This window comes from Oxyura jamaicensis, chromosome 2, assembly GCF_011077185.1.
Source record: "Oxyura jamaicensis isolate SHBP4307 breed ruddy duck chromosome 2, BPBGC_Ojam_1.0, whole genome shotgun sequence".
Classification (NCBI taxonomy): Eukaryota; Metazoa; Chordata; class Aves; order Anseriformes; family Anatidae; genus Oxyura; species Oxyura jamaicensis.
This window is the reverse complement of record NC_048894.1, coordinates 74,345,637-74,370,399: the sequence shown is the minus strand read 5'-3', so window position 1 is coordinate 74,370,399 and position 24,763 is coordinate 74,345,637.

Genomic DNA, 24,763 nt, shown 5'->3' with positions numbered 1-24,763 from the left:
CCCCCAAAAAAAAAAATGATGCTGCACATAGCAGCCTTAGCGGTACTACAGGGCCTATCTGCAGCACTGTAACATTTCACTGAAGCTGAAGTAGTGTTTCCCAGGGCCTCTGTGGCAGTATCTTTCTTTCATTTTTCTCATGTTGTTTTTCCTGGCCTGCTGGTCTCATTCTCTGCACCTGCAAACCTTGATAGTACTTCTGTGGCAGCTTCAAAAGGCAAGTGGCTGCCACTGGCATGACAATTGCCTCTTTCTCACCTCTAGTCCTTTCTTGTTTTGTAGTTTTGCTTTTGTACTTCAGGAAGCTAAACCTTGTGTGCAATAAAATAGGTATTACACAATGATTGCTTATTTAAAGGACTATTTAAGTCCCTGTATGCACAGGTTAATATGTGTACTTGCACCTGATCAGCATGCTCCCATTAGGGCTGATGGCATCACTAAACGGGATCAACTAGTAGAAACAGTTCATAACAAAAAATATAAAAAATACAAATATATATATATTTACTTGGTTAAAATTTAAGGGGATTTCTTTGGGAGGGTGACAGGGTGAGTGGATGTAGCTGTTTCTTGTCTGAGCTTGCAATTTTCCACATGCATTTTTAAGTCAGATGCCTGAAATTGTCATAGAATCTACTTCTATCTTTCTACTTCAAATGAAAATATGATGTTCAATGTGCTAGACTTAATCCATCTCAAAGCGCACGCAGGGGTTTAACAACTAAAGTCTCTCTCTGCCACTGTGTACAAATGTTCTGAATATTTAATGGATGAGCAAAATTTTCCATTCCAGGAAGGAGACGGGAGGGAAAAATTCACTAATGAAGTCTGTTATTGATACAATAAGCCAACCAACTACTAGGATTGTTTGACTTGAAGATAAATGGAGGGGAGATGGAAGAAGGAAAAACTGACATTGCTCTTCTTTCTGCAGGCCAACTCTCACAGGTTCTCAAGTGACTTTTTATTGAATTGACATTGCTACACTACTGTGCTGTTGCAATGAGACTCCAAAAGTCATGTCCCCGCTGAATGCAGGGCTTGTTATTGCACAGATGTGGAAGAAACATTGTCTTGGCTGTGGTGCCTTACTTATCCTGCACAGCAGCTGCCTGAAATTCATGTTGTGGATCTCATGAGTGTGCTACGGGCTGCTTGTGGAGTTAGGCTACCTCATCAAATGAAAGTCATACTTCAAGTGACTGCATGAAACACTGTAGTCCAATCATAGTTAGAACTGAAGTGGAATATGATAAAGTATACATAATCAGGTTTGAGACCTTGTCAACAAATAAAAGTCAGTAAGTACTACTCTGCTTCCTTAAAACGTTACCAAAGTAAAAAAACACCTTGGAAAAATTCAATACTAATCTAGTGATACTGCATGCTTGTTAGTAACAGAAACTTCACGGTAAATTCCTGTCACTCAGAACAAGATTTTTTTTTTTTTTTTTTTTTTCACTGAAGTTCATAATGATGTATCTAACAAATGACTCCTTTTCAATTGCACTTATTACTTACAAAACCTGTGTCGTCATCACGGGTAGAGTCTTGACATTTTTCGAAGTTGGGCCTCTGGTCAAAATCAGTGATTACAGACCTATATTTGGAAGACTTACCAAGCACTAGGTTGCTGTATTAAAAGGCTTGTCTCCACACACACAGGCACAGTGTCAGGCAGGATAACCCCACTGGAGAAAGGGAGCCCACACCTGAATCCTCCAAGGACTGCCACAGGAGGGCTGTAAGGTACCTGGTGTGAGGGATGAAATTCATCAAGATTAGTCAGTGGAGTGGTTGTCTCCATCACCTTTCAGAGTGAGGGCTTCCATTGTAGAGGAGTATGGGATTTATGATGGCCTGGGGTTGCACAGAGCTTATGTATGGAATATAGGACTCTTTACAGACCTATAGCCTCTTATTCCCCTGTGTGCTGACCTGGCTAGACAAGCAACATGTCATGTATTCTTAAACTTTATTTCAACTATTTCCCTGGCTGAAGGGACTTGGCATATTTTTCTGTCTGGAGGTCTGAGTGCCAGCAATTGGAGTGAGTGAGAGTGTGTGTGCACATGGGATTGATCCTGAGCATCGTGCTGAGTGAGGCTGGGGAATCTGGGTGCCAATTGTCCAAACAGTTGCAAGACTGAGCTGGAAATGTGCATTCCTGACACCTCTGTATGAGTTGTCTGCCAGAGGGACCAAGAGATGTGGGCCAACTGCTGAAGAGGTAGTAAGGCCTGGGCATGGATGTACCTTTGCACCCCTGCATGGGACAAGTGGAGATGAAAAATCCTCGCAGGACAGGTAGTCAGTATCCCAGGCCAGCTACTGAAGTCCACAGTGTGTGTTGGTGCATATATATGGGGCAGGCTCTGTTCCAGCAGCTGGAAGGGTGCTGGGGCATCAGGGGGCTGAGCGTCTGGGCACCAGAGGGCAGGGTAGTGGGATTGAGAGAGCTGCTCGGTTGACTTTGTGTCTACAGATAGCTACTTGGAGGGGTCGGCACATCTGTCTCCATCTAGTGGTGAACTTTTATCCTGATCCTCTAGAGAAGGGAATAGGATGAGGCCATTGGTGTGGTATGTATTTCTGTGGCCAGACGTGTGAATGTTTGTGTGTGTGTTGTGCATGTGCCTTCATTACTGGTTGGACTGGGGGGCAGGGAGCTGCAGCAGCCTGTCCTTGACTGTGCCGCTGGATTGGGCAACCCCTAACATTAAAGCCAAGTGATTGTTGTACTGCTTGAAGGTCTAGGCCCTTGCCTCATGTTTGGAAGTGAGACACAGATGAAGGCAGAAGTGCATCGTTGTTTCAGTGGAAGAAAATTTGTTGTGAATGCTGAAAGGCTCAAACCTGGAAGATGCATTCAAATTGAACTTGGCGCACAATATGGTTAAGTCTTGTAATTCTAGAGTCAATGTAAACTTTTTAAACTGCTTTCTTTCTATTCTGGCATTGTATTTTTGAAAGCATGCAGTCTTCACTTGAGAAGTCCAGCAGTTCTCATGTGTTTTGGGCAGCAGCTTTTTCTCTTAAGTGTGATTCTGCAGTGCAGTGGTCTTCTGGAAGCAATAGGGGTGGTAAGGCAAGAGTAATAGGACTTAACTAGTATCCAGACAGGGAAAGGTAGTCAAATCCCAACCAAGTCTACAGGTGTTCTGGACTTTCACTAAGGATATGTTTTTTTTTAAAAACTTAAATTGATTTTTGGGCATTCTGGAATTGTATTTATGTACATTTCCTCAGGTTTATTTTAGATGTATGGTTTTCTTACAGTTAATTATGTTCCTTTAACATAGGCATGTTTGTACTATTATTTTTGACTCACAGCATTCTGTAGATCACAAAGCTAATTATAATACTTATTATAACTGTATGAAAAATTAACTATTGTGACCAAAATGCTGATGAGTTGTACAAATAAAAATGAAGCAGTAAAAAAATCTTTATAAAGGCATCATAGACATTGCAACTGCAATTTTATTGAAGTGTGTCTTCAGAGAAAGGAAGGTTCGGGGAAGTGTATTAGTAGAAAACCTTAACAGAAGAATGACACATAGAAGCTTCAGTTATTAATTGGGCTCTTCAGCTGAACAAACAGCTGGCAAATCTATTGTTTAGATGCATCTGTAACTTTAGGTTTGAGCTTTAGAAATAACATTACTCTTTAAAAATGAACATTGGTAAAAAGCCTCCACAATGTGTAGTGTCATGTGTGTAATAGCTTAGTATGTAAGGCATGAAGGTTTGTTCCAAAGTACTAGTCCTTTCGTGGAAAAATTTCTTAAGCTTTTAAAACTGTTCAGAAACTAGTTCTACATGTAGAAGTTTGCATCTATATAGAGGAAAAAAACCTACAGCAGAGGGAATGAAAACATCAGTCAAACAAATGAGATTAACACTTATTTTTTACATTTTCCATTAAATGAAGGGTTTCAGTAATATTTTTTTCCCACAAGACACATCCAAATAACATTTCAGTAACATCCAAATAACATTTCAGTAACACCCAACTACAGCTACATATTAAATATATAGTGTTTTCCTATTTAGGAAATATATAGTGTTTTCCTATTTCTACTGGAGGAACTTGACTTCAGCAAGGCTTTTGACACCATCTCCCACAGCATTCTCCTCAAGAAACTGGCTGCTCTTGGCTTGGACTGGCGCACGCTTCGTTGGGTTAGAAACTGGCTGGATAGCCGGGCCCAAAGAGTTGTGGTAAATGGAGTCAAGTCCAGTTGGAGGCCAGTCACTAGTGGCGTTCCCCAGGGCTCGGTGCTGGGGCCGGTCCTCTTTAACATCTTCATCAATGAGCTGGACGAGGGCATTGAGTGCACCCTCAGTAAGTTTGCAGATGACACCAAGTTAGGTGCGTGTGTCGATCTGCTCGGGGGTAGGAAGGCTCTGCAGGAGGATCTGGATAGGCTGCACCGATGGGCTGAGGTCAACTGCATGAAGTTCAACAAGGCCAAGTGCCGGGTCCTGCACCTGGGGCGTAATAACCCCAAGCAGAGCTACAGGCTGGGAGATGAGTGGTTGGAGAGCTGCCAGGCGGAGAAGGACCTGGGAGTGATAGTGGACAGTCGGCTGAATATGAGCCAGCAGTGTGCTCAGGTGGCCAAGAAGGCCAACGGCATCCTGGCTTGTATCAGAAATAGTGTGACCAGCAGGGCTAGGGAGGTGATCGTCCCCCTGTACTCGGCTCTGGTGAGGCCGCACCTCGAGAACTGTGTTCAGTTTTGGGCCCCTCACTACAAGAAGGACATCGAGGTGCTTGAGCGGGTCCAAAGAAGGGCGACGAAGCTGGTGAGGGGCCTGGAGAACAAGTCCTATGAGGAGAGGCTGAAGGAGCTGGGCTTATTCAGCCTGGAGAAGAGGAGGCTCAGGGGCGACCTTATCGCTCTCTACAGATACCTTAAAGGAGGCTGTAGCGAGGTGGGGGTTGGCCTGTTCTCCCACGTGCCTGGTGACAGGACGAGGGGGAATGGGCTAAAGTTGCGCCAGGGGAGTTTTAGGTTAGATGTTAGGAAGAACTTCTTTACTGAAAGGGTTGTGAGGCATTGGAACAGGCTGCCCAGGGAGGTGGTGGAGTCACCATCCCTGGAAGTCTTCAAAAGACGTTTAGATGTAGAGCTTAGGGATATGGTTTAGTGGGGACTGTTAGTGTTAGGTTAGAGGTTGGACTCGATGATCTTGAGGTCTCTTCCAACCTAGAAATTCTGTGATTCTGTGAAATAGGAAAACACTTTCCTTTTCTACTTTGTAGATTACTTCTACTTACAGAGATTTTACTCCAAACTCTTACTAAATACTAACCTGATGCTGTGGAGCAAAAAATGTCTGAAGAAAGGAGACCTTATGCTTTAAGCCATAACTTGTTACTCAGGGTTAGATGAAGGACCTAAAACTAATTCTTCTAATGACTGTTGTGGCATTAAAGCGTTTTTTCTCTTTCCATCAGTCAGTGAGAAGAAAGGTTTCTTTAAAGGCTATTAACTGAAGTGTTAAAAAAAAAAAAAAAAAAAAAAAAGCTAACCTAAGCAAACATGGATGTGAATCTTTTTTTCTTTTTTTGAGATGGATCATAAAGTACTGAAGTCTAGAAACAGTCATTTCCTAGCTGAAATTTCAAGTGGCTTTTTTTTCCAGAACTCACCTATATAGTTACTCCAAAAAGGACAGTGACTTTCTTATTCAGCCTACTATCACTTTTTTTAGGACTAATCGATATGTATCTTATACAGTTGTGAGGGGGCATGTCTTTGCTAGGTAGGATGAAATGTGACTTTCCAAGGTATTTATAGATTCTTCCTGTGCTGCAGATGGAAAAATAAGAACAAATCCGAGATTCTCTTTATGCAGTAGAGCAGGTCTAAAATCCTGGCCTCTGCCCCTCATTGCTTAATCTTTCCATGAATAACCTTACCAAACCTGCCAGAGTTCTGAAATGTGACTTAGATAAAGGATTTAGTCATCTGAGTGATTCCAAACTCTCCTGGCATCTGGGTTTGGTGGTGTTTGTGCTTTGAGGTGTGTGGCTCTAGCTGTGCCTTGGAAAGTTGTGCTTTATGTTGGTAAATTAAATGTGTCAAAGACTACATCATGAACACAACCCTACTCTGTCAGCTGGCCTTTGCACCATAATATTAGCCTTTAAAAATAAAATTGCTCTGTCAAAATTACCTTTCTGGACCTTGCCAACTCCTGAATCAGGCCCAAGAGCTGTTTGGAAGAGTAATAGTTGTTCTAGGCCAGTCTAGGCCAAAAATATGCCAGACAGGGCTGTTTGAACAATTAGAGGGACAAGTAATTGAATTCCAGTGCTGTGGAACATTTCCTAGCACTTCTTAATTAAATAGTATAGAACTAGCCAATTTAATAACAAAACAAAAATACTTCCTAGCTTAGCACTAAATTTCAACTTGTCAGTTAACTTAAAAATTGGCACTCAGGGCCACTCAAACTTTTTTAAAAAGGAAAGTGTAATGATCTTAAGCTACAGAAAGTATAATTAATTGGCACAGCCTTGAACAGGTCAGCAAGTCTTTTCTGTTTCAGATTAGCTAATGATTTTATAAAATATCACACTTCCTTATTTGTTTTAAGTTAACATTCTCTTTTACTGCCTTAATTGCTGGATAAGAAAAACAGACTTCAGGATTGGAGAAAAATGAAAAAGCAGCCCTAAACTTGAGATTAATTGATAGAGATGGTGTGTCAGATACAAGTAATTTCTATTCTTTTGTACAGAATACAGGTTTTTGAGCATCTTTGTAGTTCCTGCTCCTACCAATCAAAACTTCTGGTTTTCAACTGCCTACATGCACATCCTTTGAAAACCAGTGATCAAATATGGTTCCATACTTCTCTACAAATATCAAGCTTGATTTCATGTTCTGTTTTTAATGTTCATCATTTCTTGATGCATCTATTAATGTAAAAATTGTATAGCCAATAGTGTAAAATGAGTTGTAGTAAATAACCTCACTGTTCTATGAGATTATAGTCAAGGAGACCTGTGTGCAACTGATACTAACAGAACATATACTTCTGAGAAACCCAGAATATATCCTGATCATGGAACTTCACTGCCATTACAAATTTGGAACACAGAAGCTTTTTTCATCTGCATATTATATAGGCAATTATATTTCTCTTTTCAAGGGGATGTGTAAATATTTTGTTGCATTTTTCGTAATGCTCAGTAAACTCTTCATTTAAATTGATATTAAGGTATATAAGCAAGAAAGAATGGTCTAAAAACAATTTTGGCTGATAAGTATATGATTTTTTTCATTTAGCTTTCCAGGTATCATTAACTAAGAGAGCAGAGTATTTTGAGGGAGGATAGACTTACAATGTAAAGAGAATTTTAGCTACCAATATTATTTTTAATGAAGGCTTTCTGAAGTGATAAAGAACTGTGTTGGGAGAGCTATTAAAAACAAACAAACAAAAGGCAGGAGAGAAATACTTGGGTATGGTTTTATGAATGACTTAAATATGCTGATATAAGAAGTAGTTAATAGCATCTCTCATGTTAGCACCAGCACTCCCTGATCAGATTGAAAGCCAGCTATATAAAATAACAAAATAAGCCTCGAGGCTTTTTCTCTTGACCAAGAGCATCTGTACAAGGGGTAGTATTATAAACCCCCTTTGTACAAGCAAGGATATAAGAAAAATGAGGCAACCAGTGAATCAAGGAGAAAGGTGGGGCCTCTATGTCTGACAGAGGTCTTAATTGGTTTGTGAAACTACTTTTTTGACATTGCTTTGAAAAATATGGAATCTGCCAAAAAACAGGCTGTTGCTGCGGAGTTGTTTTCATAAAGCAAAGAAAACAAAAAACCACAAACCAGGCACTTTGGGGTGGGGGGATGGGGAATTGCTATTTTGCATGTACAGATCCATCTGTACATCTGCAATAACTCTTTCTAATACTCATGTATGCACCTGTCGTGTATAAGCACTTTCTGGTGCTGTTAAATATATTTAAACTTACCCTGGGTATCTTGATCCAAGGTTTCTTGGCTTCTGTATGCAAAGTGTGCACAGGCAATGTGTAGAAATAGCCAAACCATATCTGATCACCTCCCCAGAGGCTGATAGAAAGGTGAGGGAGGGGAGGGCATTTACAGATAACATGCAGATCTGCCTGATACTAGGGATCTATAGCTTAATACTACATGAAATCTACATCAGGAATTGTCTGGACAGATTATTCAATGAGATATTGCTCCAGATCCTTTCTGTGAATAACTTTTTTAACCAGTCCCCTCAAAGGATTTTTAGTGCTAGCATTAACATCCTATGGAAAGGTATAGAAACTGCCCATAGGTGGTACTTCAGGATTTCTGCATTTGAAGTAGCTTACATACAACTGCTACAACTGCAGGAGATAGATATCTGCTTATCGTACATGCATTTTTTTTTGTTTGTATGTTTGGTTTTTTATTCGGCAGAATGTGGTTGTCATTAGGGTGCTTCAAATTCAAAAAGTATGAAAGGGAAGACAAAGGAAATAGTAGTTTGCAGAATTGTATTGAAACTCTAAAATTCATTCAGTAATAAAATATAAAGTTGTTGCATATTGGCAAGTGTTATTGCAGTTTATTATTGTATATCATGTTTAAAACATGTTGGCAGTTCCCTAGTCAGACTTGTCAGCAAGAAGTTAAACACTTTGAGTGAGGCCTTCATTTTATCAGAGTATAACATCAATGATTTAAGCAATAGTGACATTCAGCATCACTGATCTTAAGATCACTTTAATAATTCTCTTTATGTCATGCTAGGAAATCTGTTAACTTTTAATGCATTATCTTGCAGGTCCTTCCTGGGGATCTGACGTTTTGTGCAAAGTAATTCATTAGAATTGCCCTTTTTTCCACATTTCTAGATATAATAGGTATAAACTATAAATCATATTTTTAATGACAGAGGTTGGTTAAAGAAGAATCGTCTTTAAGACTCGGATCGTTAGTGTCTTATTAGCATATTGTTTTTGCAGTTAATGCTATTTCATATTCCAGCAGCTGGTAGATGGGAATAAATAGACTGAAAACCCAACATAATAAAAGATTCTCAAATGATATAATCCTGTGTAAGAGGAATGAAGGATCACATCTTGAATTATAATGAGAACTCTTTCAGTGTATAAGTGTGACTTAATGGAAATGTGATATTTGATAAACCAAACTGTCTTTGTGATTTGTAATGGCTAGCTTTAGGGTGACTCGGCCTTATCCTCTGTATAGAAAGGTGTGATGCTTTTTTACCCTAGGGATGCATCATCTAATTGTGCCTATGTCGAATAAATCACAGGTTATATAGACTATTTTCTTGTCAATTGGAAATAATTGAGAAGTCTTTCACACTTACTCTTTGAGTAATGAAATGTAGTTTGGGCATTATTTCAATAAGCTACAAATTTGTAGGTGCCAACTTGTTTCTTTTACAGTCTGAGGCTATTTCAAGGAATGAAGAACAGTCTTCTGTATACATAGCCTTCTGTGTACACCCAGCCTGTTAAAATGCATCAGCTCTCCTTTGGCCTCTTGCTCTGGACAATGCAAATGTGGGACATAAGGGTGAGTGGAGGAGCTGGAGGAGCTTTCATACATGCTGGTGCTTGCCTGAAGCCAAACAACAAAACGCTTTATCCCAATTTACGAGCCTTATCTTCTTGGCTTGCTGTGTGCTGTGCTGCCTCACCTGGAGCAGTTGCTAGTTCTTCTGAGAGCAGAGGTCCTGTGCTCTTTACTTGGGGATGGTACACAGAGAATGAGTCTCCCCAGTTGCAACAACTCATCGGGGGATAAGTGTCTCATTGCTGAAGGCCTTGGCAGTAGAATTTTTTCTTGCATATCAGTCTTGTCATTTTTTCCCTCTGCAGTAAGAAATGATCTTGCAGGAAATTATTCTTTGGGTCTAAAGAACAGGGACATGTGTGGTTAGGGGTGAAGGAAGTGTAAGAGAAGAACAGGTTTCTCAGAATGTCTTGGCCTTTCCCTCATATTAAGTAACTGCAAATGCTACAAACATGGCAAGTAATGTCACCCCACAGCTGATAAACATATCAATAATAAAGACGCATAGAGACCTACAGATGAAGGAATATGTGTTCTTAAAGTATGGAGATTATTCACAATATTCATAAAATGTACAAAAATGATTCAAAATCATTCTAGTTTCTCTTTTCTTTTTCATGTCTTTTCCCATGACAGATGCATATAGCTCCTGAATTTCCCCTTGCAGCAGGGAAGCTGTGTACTTTTAGTTCCTGTAACATCCATGTCACTGCAATATTAGGAGAGCCAATTGCATTTTTCAATTTAATTAGTCCTATATTCTACACAGCCCTGTGGGAGTAAAATTCCTACTGGTATAAGTGAATGTCTCTCTCTAACTTGAGGGGTAGAGGGGGGGGGATGTGGAGGATTTAAAAAACACAAACAATGAACTACATGCCCTGCCAGGGGCTTGAGAGGGTACAGGCAAACTGTCTTTGAGAAGCCTTTGCTACTTATTAGTTACCAGCCCATACATTTAATTGCCAACTCAACAGGAGGAGGAGGGGGCTGCAAAGCCAAAAAATGACTTTTTCAAGCAGTATGCCTTACTATAACAGCTGGTCACTGCCTGCTTTGATATGGATGAAGGAGACAGTCTACAGCCCTAACAGCTTTGTAGCATAGTTGCATCATTTTCATTGTTTAAAACTATCATCAGGTTTACCATGTTTTCATCTGGGATGGAGTTAATTTTCTTCCTAGTAGCTGGTATGGTGCTGTGTTTTGGATTTAGGCTGAGAATAATGCTGATAACACACCAATGCTTTAGTTGTTGCAGAGCTCACACAGAGCCAAGGCCTTTTTAGCTCCTTGTTCTGCCCTGCTAGGAGGAGGCTGGGGGTACCAGGAGCTGGGAGGGGACACGGTCAGGACAGCTGGCCCAGGCTGGCCAAAGGGGTGTCCCATACCCTATGGGCTCATGATGAACAGTAAAAGTGTGAGAGTTGGCTGGGACTGGGGTGCTGCTGCTCAGGGTTTGGCTGGGTGTTGGTCAGTAGGTGGTGAGAAATTGCATTGTGCTTCACCTACTTCGTAACTTCATATTTTCTTGTATTATTGCTATTATTTCCCCTTCCTTTTCTGACCTGTTAAGCTGTCTTTTTTTTTTTTTTTTTTTTTTTTTTTTTCCCCTATTCTCTCCCCTATCCCCCCCAATCCTACTTGCAGTGGTGGCGAGTGAATGAATGGCTACATGGTGCTTGGCTACCTGCTGGGGTAAACCACAACAAGGCTTGAAGATTTGTCAAGTATGTCAGTCTAAGTGCTGTTCAGATCACCCCTGTGAAACAGAAGTCACCTGTATACAAGCCGTATGAAATGTAAAGCTGAGAAGCCAGCAGAAATAGAATTGGCTCAGTACTGCTGAAGTTGCGTAGCACAGAATCATGTCCTTAGCCAGACTCGCCTCTCTGGTAATGTCTGTCAGGGGTCAGCTTAGCTGAAGACATCATAAAGCTGAAGACATCATAAAGTTTGCACGTAAATATGCCCTGCTCTGCTCTATGCTCAACATATGCTCTGTTGGGTCTAGTACATGTGCAATCTATCTCTGTAAAATTCTATATTTTAAGTAATCTGAAAGCTATATATCTGTGTATGAAGATATGATATTTATATTGCCATTCCATGTGAGTAATAGCAGTACTGAGCATTATTCTTCAATGTTATTTGTATGTTCAGTGATAGGTAGGTCATATGTGAAAACCAGGAAGACCCCCAGCAAACAGAGCTTCCACAACCTGAAATTCTCTACTAGTTTTTTCCTTGGTCTCCTTGAATCTTCCATTTCTTTTATTTACTGTGAATAACAGGTTTTGGTAATTAAGTCAGGAATGCAATCTTTAAATGGAATAATGTTTAGGAGGCATTTATAAACAGCTTAATGTAAAATGAATCTTTTTACGGTAGGTTTTCAGTGGCATACAGTGAAAGCATAGCTGAACTTCCTGTGCAAGTAGTCCATCTGGAAGTTATAACTGCTGAGCGAAGAGAATAAAAATTCCAGGTGTGTGCTTCCAAGACACTCAAATTCCTGACTTATTCAACATGATCTGAACATGTACTGAACACTTAAGCAAAATCATGGTGTTACATTGATGTTCTGGACTGTTTCTGGACTTAACATTTTCTATTATTCTTACTGAATTATGTTTTGAAGTAAACTAATATTGTTTCTGTCAAGTCCTGCATGCTTTTCCAATGAAAAGCTGCTGTACAACAACATCTTCAAGAAACAGTCAATGTCAAAGCATTTGGTGGCACCAGTCTGACGTGACACAAATAGATTTAGACAGGTTGAACAAATTAATAGAAAATAAAACATGCTTGCTGGCACTTGAGTCAAGCACTTGGGGCTCTGGCATACAAAGGCAATCGTACATTTGATTTAAAATCATAATGGGAAGATGTGCAGTCATCTCTGTCTACTGGGATCAACTTGTAAAAGTTCTGAAATGGTTACAAAGCTACTGTTGTTTTTCTTCAGGTAGCTAAATTTGTTCCATGTAAAAATATATCCTGTGCTAAAGACCATGTCTTTAAATGTTGGGAAGCTGTACTGTTAGCCAATTTTATGGGGCAGTTTCCACTCCTCTAAACTGAACATAGATACAAATTTACCACCAAAAAAAAAAAAAAAAAAAAAAGGTAGGGGAAACTGGAAGGAGTGAATTACCAACCTGAGTAACTACTAAACCACCTCAATACTTTGTCAGCTTTTCCTGGTATGATGTCCTGTCCTGTTGCATGTGCATTTTGTACATCCCTCCCCCTACTCCCATTCATAGTGTATGGTTGAATTTCACTCTAGAATTCATGCTGGTTCTTCATGTTTTGTTTTGTCTTGGTTTTAGCTAGGAGAGAGTTAATATTCCTCCCAGTAGCTGGTAGAGTGCTATGTTTTGGATTTAGGATGAGACTAATGTTGATAACACACTGATATTTTACTTGTTGCAGAGCAGTGCTTACACCAAGCCAAGGACTTTTCAGCTTCTAGCTCTGTCCTGCCAGTGGGCAGGCTGGGGGTGCAGCAAGAGCTGGGAGGGGACAGACCCAGGACAGCTGACCCAAACTGGTCAAAGGGGTATTCCATACCATCTGACGTCATGCTGAACAATATATAGGGGTGGCTAGCTGGGGTGGGGGGGCCGGCTGCTTGGGATAGGCTGGGCATCGGTCAGCAGGTGGTGAGCAATTGCATTGTGCATCACTTGTTTTGTACATATTATTATCATTTTATTTTCCTGTCCTAATAAACTGTCTCTATCTCAACCCATAGGTTTTCAGTTGTTTTTTTTCTCGTTTCTCTCCCCCATTCCAGAGAGGGAGGGGGGAGGGTCAGCGAACGGCTGTGTGGTGTTTAGCTGCCGGCCAGGTTAAACCACAACATGTTTAAATGTAACCTTTGCAAGAAGGTACTGCTTCTAAATTGAAATTGCCTGATACTGACCTATCTTTTAGATCTTCCTTTGGTAACTGTTTTATTTCATAGTAGGTAATGTAACTGAAACTCACAGGGAACTGAGGAAAATCAGACATGTTTAAGATGTCTTTTGCAAATCATACAAAAGAGTCACACAGATATAATTTCTCAAGCAGATCTGAGTATTTCTGGCATCACAAAAGGGAGAAAGGAAAAAAGTCAAGGGTCAAGGCTATTAACTGGAACAAAAACAAACAACAAGGAAGAGTTATGCTGTTACACTTGAGAATTTTTTTTTTTTTCAGTGGGTGGTCTACCTATCTAGCCATTCTTCTGCATATAAAATTTCTTCGTTCAAGCTGAATTTCTTGAAGGTCTTTGTAACAAGATGTTCTTGTTTGAAAAATTAAGTGATGATATGGAAAGTATGTATCTGCCGTCCATTTGGTCTTCCAAAATATCTGCAAGGAACTTGTCTTGTACATGCTGGAAAAGGTGTTTGGTGAAGGTAGCTAAATTATGCCATGCTTCTGTTAACTAACTTGCTTGGTAATGTGAAGATCGATATGGTGCAGGTCAGCATCTTCCTACTTTTTTTTTTTTTTTTTTTTTTTTCCTGGGTGCTTGTCATAAGATGTTTGATTTTACATGGCTGGTCCAGCCTGTGATCTATGCCTTGTTGTACCTCACTGCTGGGGGAGTCCATGGGTTATAAAACTGTCACCTTGCTTTCTACTTTCTAGGACCTCAGGAATCCTAGAGAAGTCTTTTCTAGACATTGTGAAATTTCTGCATCAGAGAACTAAACAGCTATTTAAGACAGAAATGATGCTTTCATGAAGCACAGCCACGCTCAGCCAATGCAGATATGAGCAGGTCTGTTAATGTATTTGACTTTGGAAAAGAAGAGTGTTCAGATGCTCTTCTCACTGGGGAAGGTGATGCCTTTTATGCCTCTTGCCATTTCAGTCACTAAGGCAAAGAAACCCACAGAAATCATAGAATGGCCTGGGTTGAAAAGGACCTTAAAGATCATCTAGCTTCAACCCCCCTGCTCTGGGCAGGTTTGCCAAAAGAAAGAAATGTTCTGAATAGTGCTTGCCTCATTTTGATACTGGAGCTTTAAGTCACAGAAGTTTAAGATCTTCTTTGAAAATAAATTGTTACTGGTATCAATTGGAAAAGACTCCTTCAGTCATTTAAGTTAAAAATTGACTGTGTGGTGTAACATTCTGAATATACCTTAACTGTTGCCATGAAATTAACTTTTCATAGAAAACTTTGGAGCAAATATCATATGGAGTCTTTAGCACAGGATACATTTTTTACACCATCACAGGTGCACGTTATTATAGATTTTAGCAAGTTAATTGTGTAACGTATGAACAGTGCCCTCATTACCAGTTACCTTGGCAAAACTAAGGCATTTGATAATGCATGGTTATTTCCTGTACAAGTGTAATGTAATGCTAATTCAAAGTTGTAATATTCTGTTATTAACATAACTAGCAACATACAAATAAGAACTAAAAACTCTGCAACTAAATCCACAGTTTTTTTGATATTTATCTAATCAAATAATATTCTTATGTCTTTTTAAGTAAAAATAAACACAATAAACACAATCTTTCAATCTATGTAGTCATAATTAACTGGTCATAAAATTGATTATGTTTTAAACGTAAGCTCATGATTCCCATGATAATCTTATTTTCTGGGGTGACTAGCAGACTTGTCATTTTTTTACCTGTATAACTTCACTCCATTTTCTCCATAGTAATTCATGTTAATTTGCTAAAAGGTAAAAAGGAAGACTGGATGCTAGTGCTGTTGCTGAGACTGGAACTGCAACTGAAGAGTACAGTGTCATGAGGCTATGAACTGTCTCTCAAAAATAGTAACTGGATGTTATCAGCATGTAATGTCTTAGTCTGCTAGTCATCTCTGAAAGACCAAACTTTTTCATGCATGGCAGGTTAATGCTTAAAAAAAAAAAAAAAAAAGAAAAAAAAAAAAAGTATGTGGGGAGATTTTTTTGGTAACTGAACGGTTTCATTGAACCTATTCAGAACTACAGAATAGTTGAGCATTAAGGCAAAACCACTTTTGCAATCTTTGATACTTTGCTTCTAACTTGTGTTTTACTGGTGGTCTGGGTGTGAAAAACAAGAAAAATTTAATGTCATGGAAATTAGACTATGCATTTGAGAATTGGAAATGTTCATGATAAATTATGGTTACAAAAAAAAAAAAAAAAAAAAAACCTGGGATGATAACTTTTTTGAGGTGAAATAGAATAAAGGAGGAATTAAGAAACAAAATTGCCCAAGTACAGTATGTGGAACAATTTTTTAGATGGCAGCTATTCCAAAAAAACTCATTAGTGGATCCTTAAGTGAACCATAACCCAGTCAAATCCTGCTGTTTAGGGGGAGAAATGGAAATATTATATTCTGCAAGTTTACAAGTCTTTAAGGCCTTTTGAAGTAATCCTTTTCTACTCAGTACTAGCAAGGTCTTGGCTTCTGTCCAGTTCTGAGCTTTGCACTGCACACTTGGAGAAAGCTCAGCGGGGATAATAAGAATGATCATAGGTCTACAAAATGTAGCTTACAAGAAAAATATGATTTTAATTCATGTTATCACGTCTAAGAAGAATCTTAAATATGTAAAACTGTTGCAAAGAAGGCCAGAATAATCCTTTTCATCCATGATAAGATGAAAGATAATGAATTCATGAAAGAGTAAGAAGATTGAGGTTAAATGCTTTTGAAAAAATTCAAAATGCATAGGTAGGGAAGCACTGGAATAAATTGCTCGGGGATGTAGCTTCCAACTGTGGAGAAACAAGGGGATAAGCAGGTGTAAGATGCTGCAGGTAGAATTATGCATGAAGGCAGAGGAATAGCTAATTTATCATGCAAAGTATCTTTAAACTCTAATTCCCTGGTAAATGAGGAATAAGTATGTCAGACCTTAGCTTTAGATAGAAAAGAGTCTTCATTTGTTGTCTTCCTGCACTTCTGCCAAGGGTATCAAATGCTGCATCTTTCCTTCCTTTTCCCTAGTTAGTTATCTTCTCTGGTTGTTGCTTCAGCCTCAAGCTCCTATACTTGACTGGAAAGCAAAAAGGAAAAATACATAGGCCAAAGGCTTTTGGCAGAAATACCAAAACTAAAGCAGTATATGAAATACATTTCTTTCCCTTTTTTTCCTTAGTTAGCTATTATAGCTTGTAGTTTCTCTTCAAGCAACTAATTGTTCTGATGGGAAGGTAGGTGTAATTGTATCTGTATGGCACAGTATAGGGAACAATACACACAATGCTGTTGTGCCAAGCCAAGGGCCTGCCTTTATTTTGTGTGATACATGAGAAAGCCTGGGCTAGTAGGTCTGCAGGATTTTTTAAAAGGCCTGCAATTAATCTTGTGGTTTTCTTGACTTGCTCTATGAACACTACTGTGGTTCAGCTGAGCATTGCAGCTGCTTGCCAGAATGCCTTCCTGGATGAGATGGGCATGATCTCGATCCACATGCGGCAGTATCAGCTGAGACATGCAACTTGTCCATTGGACACAGTGGAAAGTATGTTGGGGTCCTAGGGTTATTAGCAGTGTGCTTCATGTGTCACAGCCTTGATTAGGGAAAGATTTACAGATGGTGTCGCTACTCTAAGGTCACTTTTGGTCTGTAACAAGGTAGCATTCACAATTCTTCAGTCTTCCACGTACTTTTTTATCTTGGGATGCATGCATTAGAAAGGCTTTCCCTTAGTAGCATGTTAGACAATTTCCCTTTGAAATTAAATGGAAGTAAAAGGAAGGGTTTTTGTTTGCTTGCTTGCTTTCTTCCCTTTACTTTTATTTCCTCTTTGACCATGAAATTAGCATAAACATTCATACTGAATAGTAATTCATTTGGTTAACCGTAGTTTGACACACTAGCTCTCTCTCCTTTACACAGTTAAATGTTTGTTGGTTCAGGAATTTTTATTAACTCAGGCCCTCAGTTTTCTTGTCTGGAAACTGTTTGCTCTCAGCAATAGCCTCAGTCCTGCTGATTTGAGGAAAGTGACCTGGAATGTGCACAACATGAGTAAGTTTGTATAGCAGGTGATGATTTGTCATAAGGTATATTCTGTTACAAGTCCTTATTTATAAGTGGTAATCAGATTATCCAGTTCATTTCTTGCTCTTTAAGGAAACTGTTGCTCAGGATAATGTAGTCTTTTTGAGGAAAACCTTTTCACTTGAAATGAGTATTGCTGCATTTGTTCTTTCTTTCTGAATGCAGCTTGCAGACAGTTTAGTGGAAAACTTATTTTCTTATACTGAGTTTGTCCCAGGATAGGTTATATTTCTAGAGCTAGCTATAAAGAGAAATTGCAGTGTGTTTAATTAGCTTAAAAAGCAAACAACTAACATCAGATTTATATTCCCACTTACCTGCTTTACTTGTGAGGAATAACGCTACTACAAGTTGAGTTCAGCTTGCAAGCCCAACATTCTTATTTACACTGGTAACATTTATATTCCAGGAAACGTGTGGAACCTGTCATTATTTGGAAAAAGTTCTAATTAACTTATTCTCCAGCTCCAGGATCATATTAAGTAAACAGAAATTAATTATAAGCTTTTTGCAATAGAATTAATTTCATTCATTTCATTGAGTCCTTCAGTCTGAAGGAAGAGCATTTGTGCATTGCAGGCAACAAAGATTTTCCAGTAGAGATCTGTCCTGGTGATTTTTCTTAAGTAAAATATGATACAACACCTTGGTAATTACGTAATACTTTGGAGTAAGTCCTAAGCATTTCATAGAAGTGGGCTTGTTTTTCTTCAACTTCCTTTATTCTATGATTGGTGTAACATATCTAAATGTATGCAAAATGTACATCATGTTAACACAATTGAGTTTTGATAGCTAGATTATTTATATTAAAATTAATGACTCTGTGCATGTATGGTATTCTTTGTTGGCTCTTACTGGCTTCTGCGTGTAACATGCCTACTCACAAAGGCTAAGCTTCAAAAACAAATTTACTAACTTTGCTTGAGAAGTAAGTAGAATGCTTCCTGCCTTCCCCCAGACTCTGCAGATGGCCAAACGCCAATGTGTGCAATCATAAGTGTATTTTTTCTAGTATGCATTCTACTCCCCTTCTTAATTGATGAGTTTGGTTCTTGAAGACATGGTTTCAAAACATCAGGAATTCCAGAAACACATCCAGAGCTGAACAGGATAAATGATAAGCATGATTCAAAGTGCTGTCAGCTTCATTCATAAAATTGCCCATCCATAGTCAGGGTTTTCCAGCTCTTTGGGGATTACAAAGGAAGCTGCTCAGTTGTACCATTACTTTCACTATGAACCCCTTCCCTGTCACCCTTGTTGTGGCTGAAATGTCAAATTGTAAAAGCACTATTTTGAAGCCCTACATGAGTTAGAAGAATATGAGTGTTAAACTATGATTACATACATTCCCCTGAGAAGCTCTAGTTGTTAAACATTCCCCTGAGAAGCTCTAGTTGTTAAATGCTCTTCAAGCACAGCTTTGAAGCTTTGTCTGAGAAAGGAGTTACTTCGTGTCAGTGATACCTACTGTCTAAGATTCTAAAAACAACTTGAATTCCTGAGAACTACTATTTTCCAATGTCCAGCTACCGTATGCAAGGCTTGTGACTGAGAGTAATAAATCCAGAAATAGTATACCTTCTATAAAGATGTACAAAACAACTGTCAGATGAGTATTTTCAACAAAGCTTGAAAAACTTGGGCAGCCTGAAAAAGAAACCACAGATGGAAATATTTAAGTGGCAGTACTAAAGCTTTTGATGCATGTTGCTTCATGAGCTGGTAACATGTACTTGCAGCCCAAAAAGCCAACAGTGCCTCGGGCTGCATCAAGAGAAGCATGGCCAGCAGGATGAGGGAGGTGATTCTCCCCCTCTGCTCTGCTCTCATGAGACCCCACCTGGAGCCCTGTGTTCAGCTTTGGAGCCCCCAGCACAAGGACACAGACCTGCCAGAGCAGGTCCAGAGGAGGAACACCAAGATGATGAGAGGACTGGAACATCTCTCTTATGAAGACAGGCTGAGGGAGTTGGGGTTGTTCACCCTGCAGAAGAGAAGGCTCTGGGGAGACCTTACAGTGTCCTTCCAGTGCCTAAAGGGGGCATACTGGAAAGCTGGGGTCTGACTCTGTGTCAGGGAGGGTAGGGACAGGACAAGGAGTAATGGCTTTAAACTAAAGGAGTGTGGATCTAGAACAGATTCAGAATAAACTCTTCACTAACAGAACAGTGAGACACTGGAATGTGTTCTCTGGAGAAGTCCCATCCCTGGAAGTGTTCAGTGCCAGGTCAGATAGGGCTTTAAGCAACCTGGTCTGCTGGGAGGTGTTCCTGCCTATGGCAAGGAGTTGGAATTAGATGGTCTTTCAGGTCCCTTCCAACCCAATCCATTCTATGATGATTTACCAGTTCATTTCCCTACTTGAGATTCATTGCCCATGACAAAAAATATCTGTCTGTGTTTACTGGAAAAAAGTAACTTCCTGATATTTGTTGTCTTACTCACAAGTTGCGTATCAATTAGCCGAAATTAATTGTGTACTACTTCCATCCTACTCATAATGATATAATATTTACATAATAGGGTGCTTACATCATGTGTTTTATTTAATGCCCCAATTAATATGGAGTGTAAGTTCCAATGGAATTTATACACCCCTCCCCCATCTGTTCTGAGCAACCACCGGAAGGGGGAGGTTTTTTCCCTTCTTTAAAGCTGTGTTAGTTTCCCTCAGAAAGGGTTACCAACCCTACAAAACTTCAGAGTAAGTAAATATAAGTAAAAGAATTGTACACTGTATTTGAAAATGATCAGTGCAATTCTCTTTTTATAAGTGGAGCACTTTCCTTTTTGACAGTCATTTTTCCCCTGTTCTAGTGAAGTCTAGTAAAATCCTATCTAAAATGCATAAAAATGTAAGAATTGCATTTCTCAGTTCAGTATGGGGTTCACCTGCAGATGATTTCAACTCCAGTGGTGTTCAATGAAGGACTAAACAGCTTGTAATTGCAGTTAACTAGAGTGTGGTCAATGCTTTCTGAATCATCAGATATAACAGTTCTTCTAATATTCTTTGAATTAACAGCAGCCCTCTGTTCCTTTTGATATTTATTCACTTTTGTTGGAGTTCTGTGAAAATGGTGACTGTATTGTGGCATCCTGTGACAATGTGCCATAAGCTGGTGGTACGTTCTGCAGAAAAAGAAAATGTGTAAAGAGAAATGTAGTCACTGATTTTGAATTTGCCAGCTTTAATCCAGAAGTTCAGAGAATACGCAAGTTCTTGTTTTAACAAAACATCTATTATTACTATACTATTGAAGCATCCATCTTATTCTATTTTTTAAATATAAAATCTTTGGGAAATTTATCCTGTGGAAAAATTTATAGCATAATTCAAGATAGTCCACCCGTCATTTTTCTTATATATTTCTGAACTTTGATAAAAGATAGCTTTTCTAAGTTGCTGGACAGTTGAACCGTTGTTTCTTTCAGTTATCCTATGACACAGACTTGATAGCAATGTTTACTCTCTTCTCTAGTGCCAGATTCACCTTTGTTTAGAACTAGTTAAATGTGGAATTGTGATTCAGACGAGGTTAGGACAATGTTCATAGAAATATGTTCATGTTGATGCAGACAAAAAGCAAGAGTATTCATAGCAATCATAGCAATCCCACCATTTATATATTTATTTATTTATTTTTTCCTGAGAAACTAGTGTCCTCACTTGTAATTTAAGTAGTAAAATCTAGGTTTAAGAGGCTTCTATCTCTCTTTGGTTGGGCTGGGGAAGCATCAGGAGCGTGTCACAGTTGCTGTTTGATGAGGTTTTGCTGATAATAGGGGCTGACACTGTGAATATGCTGAAATCAATGAAAATGTTGCTGACTGCAGATGCTGTTCAGCTTACATAGTGCAGGCAGTACGATACAGAATTATATGCTCCCGTGGAGGTTTATTTGCCTCCTGACATTAGAGAATGCTGTTATTATTGAACTGTAGCAAGGTGTGACTTTTGTAATGAGGCTGAAAGCTGAATCTCTATTGCTTAATTAATTGGAAGATTAATATAGGCTAAGGTCCAGATCATTTCTTGGGAGATTATTTAAGAAATGGTAGATGCTGATGCCTCCTGATTAACCTCAGATGGTTAATAATCCTTAGGCTAGACCTACTTTGAGATTTCATTTCTGTTGTTAATTACTTTTTAAAATTATTAAGCACCTCATGTGAGTTTTTAAACACCTTCATTCATCCCATGCCACATATCAGGCTATGCCTTTTAAAGCTGCTGCTTCCTGACTTTAAAGGCAAATCTAAAAAATAATTTCATTGCCTTTTTTTTTTTTTTTTTTTTTTTTTTTTTTACCTTGTAGCTAATGGCAGCTGGGATCTAACCAGATGCATGGTTTTTGAACACATTTGGCACACAATTTACTATCTTGCTTAAGCTTCACACAGATGATACTATGTTAAACTCTGTTTCTCCCCATTACTGAAGAACTTGGCAAGATTCAAGTAAACACCATGCACCTATGGAATAGGAGTGCCAGAAGCAGGGACTGAACTTGTTTCTCGATTTCTATTGTGAGTTTTATAATTGCTGCTATGCGTGGGGATTGTAAAGAGTATGCTCTCAAATTTGGTTTTGTTAATAACTTAGATTATTTTCAGATGTATGTAATGACAGAACTGATTTTCAGTAAATATCCAACCCTTGCCAGGCCTTGGTGAGTTAAAACGATTTTAGGCTTATGTAAAATGTGTGTGGCGACTGAGAGGACAGAGTGTTATTGGTGGGAAACTCTAAAACGCTTTTTGGTATAGAGTATGGTGAGTATGGTACATCACACCCGTCTTCTGTTAGGTAACTAGTTACTGATAACAGCCTACCTAAAATTTTAGACTTATACAGTAACAATGGAGGAACTTAATACTATTTTTCTAGCCCTTCTGATCTGAGCATGAATAAAAATTCAGGGAGTTGAGTTTCTACAATTGTGGTGGTGGTGGGAAAGCTAAGAAATAGAAATTATATATGTAATTCTTTAAGACTTTTGGGTCTTACTTCCAGGAATTTTCTGAAAGAACCTGAGGGAGAAGTAGTTTAGATCTAACTTCTTGTATTCTCAGTCACAGCAGCCAAACAGCAGTCAGCAGTGAAGTGGCAAATGTGGAGCACTTAAACATGGTAAAAAAGCTGGTTAGTATCATAGATCTCTGCATTTCTTTTTTAGTTTTCTTTTTTTTTTAGTCCTGAAAAAGGGTTGGTGGTATGGATAGGGATAAACACAATCTTTTACCCCATTTCTAGAAGTCAGAGAAACAACAAATGCGTTCTTGTAATAAGTAACTTCGATAATATTGTACTCCTTAGCAGTCAATTGTAGTTGCACGTCATGACAGATTCTTTGAAACAGTTGCATAACCAGATTTCACCGAGGTACCATATGAGTGATTTGATATTTGAAGAGCCTTTAAAAATCTTATGCTTAGAATTTGACTGCATTAGAACTTTGTAGGGACAGGCAGTTCAGTCATCAATGCTGAGTGTTTGTTTGAGTGCATATACTAGACACTTTAATAGTCAAACTTAGCTAACTGTAACAGCATTAGGAAATGATGAAGCTAGTACATGAATTAATCTCATATTAATAAAAAAATAAAATAAAATTCCCCAGTGTGTCAGCCTTATCATAATTTTTAAACTATTGCAGTATTACTTACTTTTTTGATGTTCAAAAATGGCTTGGCTGAATAAATGGCTTTCTTAACTGGATAATTAAAGAAGTATGCATGAGTTAAGTTCAAATATTACAATTTACAACTTTATTAGGCATAAGAGGCAAATATTATTTTTTTAATACTATACTTAGTATTCCTTGCTAAAATACAACTGTTAAGTTTAGTTTCTGAAGTAAACAAGATCTCATCAAGAAGCAACAAATGATACTGGAAACCTGGTGCAGCTAACAAGTTATTCCCTGTTGAATTAGAGTTAATGAACTATGGAAATGATGACATTTAATCTTAAATGAAAGCTGCTTCAGGGAATGCTTCTGCACTTTAAACTGTTATCTCATAATTTGATCTCATCTGGCTAATCCGACATTACAGTATAGCTAACTTCTCAAACAATTTGAATAGGAAGGGTTTCTGGTACTGCTATTGGAGGGAAAAAGGCGATAGAATCTGTAACAACCTCTGTATAACAACTACAGATATTTCTAATCAGGCCATTTTTAAGAGCTGTAATACTTCTGTAGCTTAAAGCCATTAATTTAATTATATAGTAACATAAATATTTTTTCAGTTGGAGAAATGAACCTAGTTATGCAGCTTTTCACTTTTCTGGCATTCATTACAATCATGAGGGTGAAGCCCTCAGGCTTTTGTAATTAGGTTGACTGTCTTTCCAATGGAAAATACATGGTGGAGATTGATAATTATTGGGGGGATGGGGGTGTCACTAAAACAATAAGAAAAAAAAAAAAGCAATGCTAACAAAAAAATAAAAAAAAAAACTCCTATAATGTATCTCTAAAAGAAATAAATTTGTTGTGGAAAATGTCCAGTTACTACCTGTTAGAATAAGAGTAATCTGTTCTCCAAATAATCATGTACAGATTCTTTTTGTTAACTTTTACAGTGATATATTACTTGCTAAAAAATTATTTGGTTCAGGTTTGTTTGGTATTTATGCATGGGCATAGTGTTATGAATATTTATGAATTTAAAATACCATTGCTTGGAAGCCTTTTCATGCTCACAGATGTGGACAGGATAAGCAGGTTATCATGAGATAATAGAACTTGGATATTTTTATATTTATACATTGGATATTTATATATGCTTGAGAGTGACAGGGTAACACAGCATCAAATTTCACTGTAAAATGTGTAAGCTTTATCTTAAAATTAAAATAGTAAATGCATTTAAAAATACTTGTCTGATTGTCAAATGCTTGCTGAGAGTCAAATGCTTCAAGAATGGATAGAAAGAGCTCTGGAATAACAGTAAGAGAATATGTAATGGTAACTTCCATCTTTCAATCTGAATTTTCATAAGTGTACTCGGGGTAGAGTTTAAGCTTAATTTGCACAAGTCTTAATACTGTGAACTAATGGACCTTCTTTTTCTCAAGGAGCTAAGAGGTATAGGCATGGCAATGGAGCGTAGA